Here is a 12,765-nt window from a genome sequence, read left to right on the forward strand (position 1 = left end):
GTAGAAACACAAGAAGGCAGAGACAATAATCGCTTCTAATCGCAAAGAGAGAATCATTGGATTTATTTACTCAATTCCAGCAAACCGAACTGTCTCAATGACCGAACTGAATTCTTGTGCTATCTTTAGAATTATTGGAACTCTAGGAGCCCTTATGACCTTGCTTCCAGTTGGGGCCTATTGGTGGCCGATCTGAACACTGAACCCTGTTTTTTCAAGATTTATTGTTTATGTCTTCGTGTTAATTTTTTCTTTCATATCTGTCACAATTTAAATGCCATGATGATTTGTGCACTACTTCTTTCTCATTATCTAAATGCTCGTGAACTATGTAACTTTATTGACAGAATCCTTCGTTTACACATTTTTAAATGAACTATGATATCGTTCCGTGATTGGTCGACTCCCGATCACATGATCGGAAATCTAACCAACCGCGCCGTTTAACACATAGGCAATGACCTTGCTTTCATTCTACATCTGTCGTGACTAGCCGCCGGGTTCAGGCTGCTTCACGCCAGACGCAGATCCATCATCGAATGACTGAAACCACAAGAGACGCTTCGCGTCCATGCAGTAAGTCCATAACAAGTCGTGATTAGTTTTCTTTTGTTATTAGTCTGTTACAAAATGGACATCAAATTAAATCGGTGACTTCTTTTAGTGTTTTAATCGACGATTGTGCAAGCTGATTAGAAAAGAACAACATGTGAGTGAAGACGACTTCTTACTGAGTTTTGCATGCACGTACACTTGGGGAAAGCACCATGGTTTTGTCACAAACTTTTTTTAAAACACAAACATGGAATGTATGTACTTTAATAAGTATGCCATATGATTTACAGTTATTTGAATAGAATGTTCTGTCTTGCTTCTAGCTTTTGTCCCAGATGAAGGGCGAGTCAGCCCGAAATGCATTGGACTCGATAACATGTTGTTTTGATTGAACCTGATGAACCATGCAAATGAATGAAAAATGATTTCAAACTTGAACTTATGAATATAAATAAGACTTCTCTCATACAAAAATCTTTCATGAACTTTTATTTCTACTAACGGATTTAAATTACTTGGAGTAGAGCGCCAGGGGATGCTTCCAACATCTGTTGGAATCACTTTTTTCAAACCATTTATCAATGCCATCTCACACTACGCTATTGGGCACCAGATCGTGTGGTATGTAAACCCTCACCTCTCCAGTAGACACTGCAGGTAAGCTGCTACCATTGTAGCTGGACTCTGGGATCTGCCTGGCTTTCAGGTTTGAGTGCTGAGACATACAAAACGATGTGATGTAATAAGAAATGATCATTATGAAGATTAAATAATATGAAAAGAGATCTACTGAGAAAGATGTAAACAATTGTAATATACTTTAGATAATTAAAGATGGCGATCCCTGGGCCGGTCCACGTATCTTGCAACCCACTTTCCGTTTTAATCCAGAGCTAAGCACAAGTAATAGCCTGAAGTAGAGGTAGGAATTCCTAGATAGATATCTTACTGTACAAACAGGATAGCAACTTGGATGGATTCATTTGTATAATGTTTGGAGTAGAATGTATACATTGCAGAGTAGTACAAGCCTTAAGAATGTATTTCAAGATGGCAGCCCTAGCTCTATCTCAGATCATATGCCTCTGAAAGAATATAGTTTGCTTTTTCCCTGCTTTGGTGCAATGGCAACAAATTTGATTTGAACGTGAACAGAGACAGGATCTGACTTGCAGCGACCCCATTTCAGCGTGCTTTGGAAATAAGTTACGCTCTGCTTGTGGCGGCTACTTAATTTAGATGATGCTCAGGGAGAGTTAGACTTGCGGTAAGCCGCACGCATTAGACAGTAAGTAAATATTGGCGGTGCTTTCCCCAGTTGTTTTGTAACCGGTGGCAGAGAGCTTCTAATCACATTCTTTATAGTTGCAGGGAAACAAGTTTACCAGAATCTGTGCCCAGGTGGATGCACTTATATGAAAAAGCCTGGTGTCCAGACTTAGAGGTAAAAGTGGTATAGGGTCAGGTGCCCTTTTGTGTTTGTATATGATCGGGAGTCATTTAGACACAATTAGTGTAAGATCAGTATGCACTTAAGTCTGTGCATGTCACCAGATGGAGCTAGAGGTGGCGAGATGTCCAACCACTAGTGTTTAGTGCATAAAGGGCATGTGGTGGTTATTTTTAGGTTGAGCCTAGGCAGCACATGCGCGGTCTCTTCGAGACATGCTGTACTCAGTTTGTTGACTTACATTCCGCCCATAGGCTTACTATTTGCTTGTTGCATTGTCACACTTATATTTTTTCTTAATGGAGTTTTATATAGCGCAAACTTGACCAGAAGGTTATGGGTATCAGAGCACTTTATACGAGCACCAGTTGCGTTCTTTCTTCTTATTTGTTTATGGCATGCATTTGTCATTCCTCTTGTAGTGACTATCCTTCCTGAGACCAAGGACCAAGTACAATCTCACTCCACTACTTACCATTGTAGTATCTATATTGGAACTACTTTTTTTGTTTGTTTTGAGCTAGATTGTGTTTTTAGTTATAGAGCTCCACCGGCCTGGAAATTGGTACCTTTTATTTTCTCAGTATGCGCCCCTTTTGCAGAGAGAACTTTGACATATGTTCTATTTTATTGAGATGTGGTTACTCTTTGCAGTTGAGGAATGGTTGAAAATATTTCTTAAAGTATTTCTGGGTCTTGTTGGTACCCTAATAGAATTTGCTGTTATACCTATAGATGTTGAAACAATTTCTTTAGTAAAGGTAGTCTAGATGCAAAATGTCCTTTTTTGTTAATAGATTTATTGTGGGAGAATCCCCCTCCCCAACGGTTGCCCTTTTGGAAGATTTGTCTTTTCTCTCAATACGGCAAATTGTGCCCAGTGTTATGCCACACCACTTTAAAACCTCACCAGTCGCCACTGAAATTACCTTACGTGAAAGCAAACCAATGCTGCTGCAGCAGAGCAGCCAGATGGAACTTGTTTAACATTTTCAGACATTGTAAGTCTGACGAGTGGCAACATGAAATGCTGTGCTCAAGTCTTCTTCGGAGCAGATAACGCAGCAAAACCCATCTTGTTAGACGGAGAGGTGGGATCCGTGAGTCTTACTGATCCCACCCTCCCAATTAATGAGATAGGAACTGGGATGAGCTCCGTCGCTGATTGACACACAGCCTTTGAATGCAACAGGCTGAAGCCTAATGTGCCCAACTTGTGTTCAATTAGCAAGACTGCATTACCGTGCAGGAGTGTGTGGCTCGAATGCGTGGCACGCCACCAAGGGCCAGGGCTGATGAAAGGTAAGCTAAGCAAATAATACAACAGCAGGCACATGCGCAATAGTGGCTGTATCTGCAGCAATAGTGTCTGACTGCTGCTTCAGGGGAATTTTGAACAGACTTGGAAGAGGTCAGGAAATATGGAGGGTGATGCCACCAAAGCCTATTAAAAAGAACTGCCCCGGGCAGTTGGGACCTCCCCGTCTTGTATGTCATTTCTGCAGAGATTAAGTAAGAGTTTTGACAGAACGAGAAGCCCACCCTCCACCCGAAAGACATGGAAGAAATTCAGGTATCACTCACCGATTTAGCACATATGATTGGTAATCTCCAAAAAGAGACCCAAGCTCTGGCCTTACGGGTTGATTCTCTACAACAAGGTATGAGACCAGATTCTAGTGTAGGGAATATGACAGAGGGTGCAGGAGAACAATTCTCGCCCCATACAACTTCTTCTAGTTCAGGTGCCCCGGCCATTCATGTGTCCACTCCTCCTTCCTGCTATTCCATTTGCCCCTCCTGAGAGATTCCTTGGAGACCCTACTAAATTTGCTAACTTTATCAGCCTATGTCAACTTCATTTCATGTGTAAGACTTCTTGTTTTCCTACAGAACAAGCTAAAGTGGCCTTTGCCCTTTCCTATTTGAGTAGAACAGCGGCAAGTTGGTCTATTCCTCTAATAGAACATAATGATCCATTATTGTACAATTACTCAGCTTTTAAAGAAGAACTAAGAAAACTGTTTGATAGGCATTATTTCATGCAGTCTGTAGACATGGAATTACTCGATTTAAAACAGGGTGCAAAGGATCTAATGACTTCCATTACCACCTTCAATAGATTGGTAGGTGAAACTTGTTGGCTGGAGGCAAAACATAGTGCATTGTTCTATAAAGTCCTCAAATATAAACTAAAAGACTTGTTAGCTCAAGTATTCGTTCCCCAAGAGTCTTATAACACCCTCATAGATCTTGTGGTAAAATTGGATTATTGGGTAACCAAAAGGAAATGAGAGAAGGGACGCTCCAAAGTGCGTACTATAGTGTAGAGAGAGAGGAAAAAAGAATTGGAGAAAGCTATAGATGAACTAGAACCAACGAAAAAAAGGAAGCATTCAGGGCCCTCTTAGTGAGGAAGAGAGACAGAGAAGGCATGATAAGGAAATGTTAATATACTGTGGAAAACAGGGGCATTTCCTTAGAGACTGTTCTGTGAAACCAAAGAAACAAAATGAGGCAGAAAACTCATAAGCCCGGAATCTGTAGAGACAAACTTTTCAGGTGGGTCAGGGTTGTCTCCCAACACACCATACAAAAAGACTCTTTACCATCTTCTCATCATTTATTTCTTTCTGTCTGCACAGTTGGAATGGGGAAAACAGTCTCTTGAGTTACAAGTTTTGTTAGATTCAGGGGCCACAGGAAATTTTAGGACCATTGTTGGACAAAAAGCAAGAACAGAACACTCCTTATGTTACTAAGGCTTCTTGGGAGGAAGTGAATACCATAGATGGCAGTGATATTAACAGGGGCGGCTGGTGACATTTGAAAGTGGTGAGGCGTAAAATGATTGGCATACTGAACAGTTGCGAGCGAGCCCGAACCTTCATAAGGGGTGTTCGGGAGGATTCTCCCCCGAGAAAATTTTGAAAAAAGAGAAGAAAAATGGTGCATTTTCAAGCAAATTTGAGAAAGCAGGAAGGTTAATAAAGCAATTGTGAAAGTACAGTTATTACATTAATAGATGTCATAACATAGGTAGCTGCTTATTCAGTATAACCACAGAGCTTCATACATTCCGTTCTATTACGCTGCTGAATTCAGACTATAAGTCTTTCATGAAAATCTCAGCTCTAAGAGTAGCAGAAGTTGCACAGCCATTGGGAAACAGCCTTTTCAAACCATCAGGAACCACGCATTACCTTTACCACGTTTCCATTACAACGCATGTGACTTTACCACGCATGTCTTTCAACACAGTTTATAGTGTTTAGGTGCTACAGAATGTACTTAATATGCCATTTGATCAGTAAAATCTGTTTAGTCCCCAAGTAGAACAAACACTAGAAAACTTTTAAAAAGAGAGATAACAATGCATTTCTGAGTACCTCACTCACAGATGTTTTTTATTTAACAAACAACTAAACTGGTCGCAAAGTAGCAGCATTCAACATTGTTTACTTTTTGTAAATGAAATCAGCACGTCTCTCTTTAAGAGCAGGAAACTTGTCAATAACTTTAATGTTGAAGTCCGGGATTTTTTTAACTAGTTGCTCTCTACAGAGAGCATTGCCAAAGCATTGAGTCTTTCCTCTAGCATGGTGTTCCTGAGGAATGTCTTAATCCTCTTTAAGGCTGAAAAACATTGTTCTGATTCGGATGTTGTCATCGGAGTGGTAATGACAATTTTTAGTAAAGTCACTGTCTCTGTAAGTAACTTTTCCATATTCAGTTTATGTATTAAAGCCAGCAAAGTCAAGGCACTGGTGGCCTTCCGGTACACAGGCATTGCGTACAGTACAGTCAACTCAGTTCTCAGCTGCTCTTTTTTGAGCATAGGATATGCTTGCACAGCCTCATTCAGAGCACGCTCCGGGAAGGATTCATCATATTTTGCAAACTCTTTACTTTGCAATAATGTGGCACTCCCCAAATATTTAGTGAATGAAAAACATTCTTGTGCCTGCACAATTACAAAATCACATATCTCCTTTGCAATTCGAACCAGAGTGGTGATGTTTTTCCTGCGGTTTGCAAATGTAGAATGCAATGGCAGTCTGCTCTCTTAATTGTCAACCCCATCTCTCACTTTCCTTATGCTTTGTACAAACGTAGTGGTACATTCTTGCATTTTGACAGTATCTACCTCTCTTCCTTGTAACCGATTGTATAATGTGTCGACAGCAAGCATTATTTCATGAAATAAAAACAGTAAGAACTGAAACTCTCTGTCTTGTAGTGTTCTAACAAAGCCGGGCTTCATTCTGACTTATGTAATCAAACTCATCATTGGCTTCTATGGCGACAAAACATTTCTCAAGGCACTCCCTATGTTCAAAGATTAGGTTGACTGTACGGATGTTAAAGTTCCAACGAGTTGAGGATCCCCTTGGAACGCTTTTGTCCACAATCTCATGAATGGCTTCTGTTCTTTTGGGGGAACGTGAGAAGAATGCTGCCATGCCTCCTAAATCCTGAAAGAAAATTTGTGTCTCGTGATCTTTGATACTGCCTGTTGCATAATAAGATTGAGTTGGTAGGCGTAACAGTGCACATAATGAGCATTAGGGTACACATCTCAAATTCTTTTCTGTACTCCACTAAGGCTTCCACTCATTACGGACGCACCATCATAGCTTTGTGCGATAAGTTTTTCTTTTTTAGGCAGCTCCAGAAAAATGAAGTTCAGTTGACACAGTACAGCTGCAGTAATGGTTGCTGCACTAGAGTCTCTTAAATGTGTGAAACCATAGAACCTCTCCACAACGTCTCTGTCATTGTCAAGGTACCGAAACACTAATATGGACTGTGTTTTAGTGGCCACATCAGTGGTGTCATCAGCCTGAATAGCCACAAAGTCCGTGTTTTGCAACTCTTGCACAACATGGCTTCTTATAATTTCGAGCATACACTCGGGGAGTTAATTTTGTATAGTTTTAGAGGTACCCTTAAAGACTGCAGTACTTTCTAAATGTGTTTCCAAAACCTTGTCTATGCTTGATATTAAATCCACTAGGCCTCTGAAGATCCCAGGTTTTGAAGAACTTTCTGATTCATCGTGGCCTTGCAATGCCAGTTCGAAAGCACCACAGAAACAAATGCAATCAATTATCTTGGATAGAATTTGTCTGTTCCTATCAATGGCTTCATTGTGTTTCTGTATGGTTTTGCGGTATGCATCGTTTATCTGCTGCTCAATTGGTGCGTCTTCCCCCAACATTCCCAGTCTCGTCAGGTTTTCCATATGCTTTCTTGTGTATGCATGCTTCTTTATTTTTTCCGACAAATGCTTCAAGTCTGTGATTCCTTGATGTGTCCAAGAAAACTCACCACCAAACAGCAAGCAGGGGAAGCAGAACAGAGAATTTCTTAAAGGGCACCTGGGAATTTTCTGTAGGTTTATGTCAGGCTGATGAGGTCCTAATTGCTTTAAATGTAGTTTCTCTTCAAGTGGCCGTGCCTGGAATTACCTTGTAATCAGCTCTTGTACTGTATTCATGATGCTGATGTTGACCTTACCAATATATATATTAAAGAAACCTGTCAATAATCAAAGTACAACGTATAAGGTGCAGTGCAATAATATCACATTTCAGTATAAATACATATATCTTGTTCAGTATCGCAATATATCTCCAACAGCTCCCCTTTGCACAAAATGACTGCTAAAAATACAGCCTTACTGCCTCCTGCCTCTCTGTGCCATAGTGGTTGCTGGAGGCACCGAAACAGACACTGCTGGATGACCACATACATAGCCCTAACTCCTATGTAAAAAAATATTGCATCAGTTTCCTTACTTTTAACACTGGTGTTTGCTGGGTCGTAGCCGGGGTGAAAGAGCAGCAAAGGAGGTTGGGGGCATCTTGTTGTTCGCCGAAAAACTGCCCCAAAATGTGGTAATGTTTCAGGTTGTCAGGCTTTACCTGGTGCTGAAAATGAAAAGATAACAATTTATTTTTGAAACACTAGGGTAATCAAGCAAAGACTGGGGGGGAAAAACATAACACTCCAATTTTTTCCTTGCAGTTTGCATGCAACTCTTAGATGACAGTTAATAGCTGTTGTATGTTAGGATTTTAACTTACAAACTGCAAGTAACAAAAGGATCTCTCTGACAAAAGCAGTGACTCACTGACTGTCATGTCGTCGCTGCCTGACCCTACTTTAGGACAGGGCAGGCGAGACAGGAAGGGGGCGGAGGAAACAGGAAGTAGAGGGGAAAGGGCAGTAGAACGTAGACACCAGTGAATAAAGACGTGTGCTACGATACTCCCGGCTCTGCGTCTTTATTTAGAGGGGTACGACTTAACACTGGCGACGAGAAGGTGGGATTGCATCAGCCCACAGCACCATACCCTGCCGTGGTTCACGGCCGAAAAACGAGAGAGCCGACGGTGCTGAAGGGCGAAGAGCGCGAAAAATCGCGGGAAACCCGCGCGCCGCCTAGACACTGCCAGCAGGAGCGCTGCCTTGTAAAAGCAGCCCAAGCAGCGATACCACCATCAAGATCCCGACTGCACCGGGAATTGGCAGAATTGCGGAAAAAGAGCGCGAAAGGAAGAAAGGAAAAGAAACACACGAGGAAGAAGCCTGGAGCGTTCCCTCCCTTGCAAGCACAGTAAGTGACTGTGAAAAGAGGGTGTATGTCGGATGAAACTGGGAGCAACTACAGTTTTGGATGTGGCACACGAAGGGAAATAATTTAACACTTGATGCAAAGGAGACTGTCCTGAGCGGCGGCCATCTTAAAGTCAGGCACCGACCATTGACTCCCATTGAATTTTCAAGAGCAGCCATTTTGAGGTCAGGCAAGGCCCAAATATACACCAAAAACTACAGAACTCTCAAAGGCTTTGAGTGAGCAGTTAATAAGTGAGTCAAGATGACCACCCAGCCTGATACGTCGCGTCCTTCAAGCACAGGGGCAGCAGCTCAGGCCCCATCTCCACCTCAGGTATTCATGGGAGTACCCTACCTACGCCCACCAGACCCACTAGAACTGTCGTCTGGCAATAGTATGGGACCCAAATGGAAGAGTATGGTGGAAGATTTCGAAGATTTTATGACTGGATCTCAGGTGCAGGATCCCAAACAAAAACTCATAGCACTGCGAAACCTGGTTGGGAAAGACATTGCGCAGATCATCAAGGAACTGCCCACTGCCACCGTCTCCTCTTATGATGACGTAAAAGAGGCTCTTGACCGGAAATTCCTACACAAACGCAACTTGGACTACGAACGCTATACTTTCCACTTAGCATCACAAGAAAAGGAGGAATCTATGAGTGACTTCATTGTGCGCATCAGGCCCCTAGCACGACACTGCGAGTTTGATTCATTCACCAAGGAGGATGCACCACGACTGTGCATAATTGAAGGCTGCCAATGCGAATCCTTACAGCGGCGTCTACTAAAAAAACACTACACACTAGAAGAGATGACACGGATCAATGATCAAGCGGAAGATCACGCAAAAAAGATGGAAGCCACCAAAACTGAAAGGAAGGAACAAGCTTTCAGAATGCAAGCCCGCACAGACACCAAACGCCGGTTAGATCACCGTCAATCAAAAAGATCCACACAGACCTCCAGAAGGATGTCTTCACGTCATGATACCTCCTCACGGCACGAGTCCCGACGTGAAAGAAGCGACAGACCTGGGTCAAAATGCTACAGATGTGGCCAAGAATACCCTCATTCAGGGCAGTGTCCCGCCATTGGTCAACAATGCCATAGTTGTGGACAGGACAATCATTTCGAAGCCGCCTGTCAAGCACGACGCTCTGAATGGAAAACGACCACGTCACGGCCAACCACACGCCACCATGCTCGACCGATCAAAGGGAGAGAAGGACGCTCCTCCAGCTCGTCTAGGTCGAGCAGTCGTTCAGCCAGCTCACATCAGTCTCGCAGATCAACTTCGAGAGAATCGTCACCACACACACCTGTGTCACAAGATAGTGACGAGTATATATGCATGGTGTCAGATCCGGACCGATTAAAAAAGTATCCCAAACTAGACATCAAAATAGGGACTCACCCTGCAAAGTTCATGCTCGACTCGGGAGCGTCTCTGAACTACATCTGCACCCTTGAGTACCAAAGCATGAATCCCAGACCGAAATTAGAGCCAGCAGCAGTCTGGGTCTACACCTGGATGACCAGGAAACCACTGCCATGCCTAGGCCGATTCAACACCACGCTAACTTACAAAGACCGGCAAATCCAAGCGTACATTCACGTAGTAGGCCCGATGCAGCTGATTGCCTTCTCAGTTTACCAACGGCAGAACGGTTGCGTCTTGTAGACCTCCTCTATATGATAGAAGATGCCCCAGACATTGTAAACAAATTTCCGAACCTTTTCAAGGGTCTAGGAAAACTCAATCAATTCAAGGTCAAATTACACATTGATGAACAAGTAACGCCGGTAGCACAACACCACCGAAAAGTACCATTTCATCTGCAGCAGGTGGTAGATGATGAACTGCAAGACCTGTTAAGGGCAGATATCATTGAACGCTCCTCAGGACCCACACCCTGCGTGTCACCAGTAGTAGTAGTACCTAAGAAGGGGCAGGGCAACAAAGTGCGCTTGTGCGTGGACATGCGTGCACCCAACCTAGCCATCGAAAGGGAGTGACATCCGGGATCCCACATTAGTGACATGATCACTCGCCTCAATGGAGCGACTGTCTTCTCAAAATTGGACCTTAACAAGGGCTACCACCAGTTAGAACTGCACGAAAAGTCACGATCCATCACAACATTCACGACACACCAAGGACTCTTCCGTTACAAGCGCCTTAATTTCGGGATATCCTCGGCCGCCGAGATCTTCCAAGAAGCCGTCCGTCGAGTGATTGAAGGCATCCCAAATGCTTTCAATTACAGCGATGATATCCTGGTATTTGGAAGCGATCAGACTGAACACGACACAGTCCTGGACAGAGTCTGCCACGCCCTGCTAAACGCCAATCTCACTCTGAACCCTGATAAATGTGAATTTCACAAATCAACCCTGAAATTTTATGGTCACATCTTCTCCAAAGAAGGCATGAAACCTGACCCGGAAAAAGTGTCAGCCCTTGCAGACTCCCCACAGACACAAGATGTCAGCGATCTCCGATCATTCCTTGGGATGGCAAGCTACTGCGCCCGCTATATCAAAGACTATGCGACCATTAGCTACCCACTCAGAGAACTCACCCGTCAGGGCCAGTCATTCCAGTGGACACCTGCCTGTGAAAATGCCTTCAACAAAATCAAGAAGGCCTTGGGTTCGGCCATCAACCTTGCATATTTTGACACCAAACGATAGACTGAGGTAACTGTTGACGCTAGCCCAGTGGGTCTGGGCGCTATCCTTGCACAATATCGTGAGAACTCTGATCAACGCCATATAGTCGCGTATGCTAGCCGCAGCCTTACTGACACTGAAAAGGCATACTCACAGCCTGAGAAGGAGAGTCTTGCGGTCGTATGGGCCTGCGAACACTTTCACCTGTTCGTGTATGGGAAGCACTTCACTCTCATCACTGATCACCAGGCTCTTGTCACGATATTCGGAAACCCCATGGCCAAGATACCCCCGCGCATTGAAAGATGGGGACTGCGTTTACAAGACTATGTCTACACCATCATTCATAAACCAGGGAAATCAGAGAACCCAGCGGATTATATGTCTCGGCACTCTCAACCACATGTCAAGGAACAGTGCTCTATGGCAGAAGAGTACATTCATTTCGTCATCGACAATGCTTGTCCTCCCACCGTACCGCTAGAGGCAATCCGTGAGGCATCCACTCAAGACCCCACATTTCAAGACATCATGGATCGCGTACGTACCAATTCATGGAGACACCTCCAAGACACTTCTCAACATTCTGATCATGCCCCTCAAGAACTTGCGGCTTTCAAACATATCCGAGAGGAGCTATCAATCAGCATGGATGGGCTACTGCTGAGACGGGGGAGGATAGTAATTCCCCAGAAATTACGGCAAGGAGTCATCAATCTGGCTCACGAAGGTCATCGAGGGATAGTTGCCACCAAGAAAGCACTCAGAGAACGAGTCTGGTTCCCGTCACTTGACCAGATGGTGGAAAACACACTCAAGAACTGCACCTCGTGCCAGCTAGTGGGTCGTGACGAACCACCGGCCCCGTTGCAGATGTCAGACTTACCGGACGAGGTATGGCAGCAAGTGGCCATCGACTTCTTCGCCCCCCTGAAATCGGGTAAATACATTGTCGTCATCATGGACGAATACTCGCGATTCCCCATCGCACATCAAGTAGCTTCGACCAAGGCGTCAGCCGTAATCCCGATCCTCGATGAGACCTTCGCAGCATGGGGCATTCCTGCAAGAGTCAAATCCGACAATGGACCACCGTTCAATGGCCATGAATTTGCTGAATTCGCAAACCATCTCAATTTCAAGCACAGGAAAATAACACCGTTATGGCCTCAAGTCAATGGCATGGTGGAGCGGTTTATGGGGACACTCAAGAAAGCAGTCCAGCAGGCTGAACTTGCCCACCGTGATACACAACAAGTGCTAAATGAAGTGCTGCGAGCATATCGCACCACACCCCATAGCACCACAAATCAATGCCTGGCCACGTTAATGCTTGGTCGAGTCCCTCGCACCCGGCTACCGGGCCTGAACAACAATGTCTCAAAACTTCAAGTGACGACCACTGACCATGACACACTGGTCAAGCTAGACCACGACAAGAAACTGAAGATGAAAAT

The sequence above is a fragment of the Lissotriton helveticus genome, chromosome 6, assembly GCF_964261635.1.
Source record: "Lissotriton helveticus chromosome 6, aLisHel1.1, whole genome shotgun sequence".
NCBI classification, from domain to species: domain Eukaryota; kingdom Metazoa; phylum Chordata; class Amphibia; order Caudata; family Salamandridae; genus Lissotriton; species Lissotriton helveticus.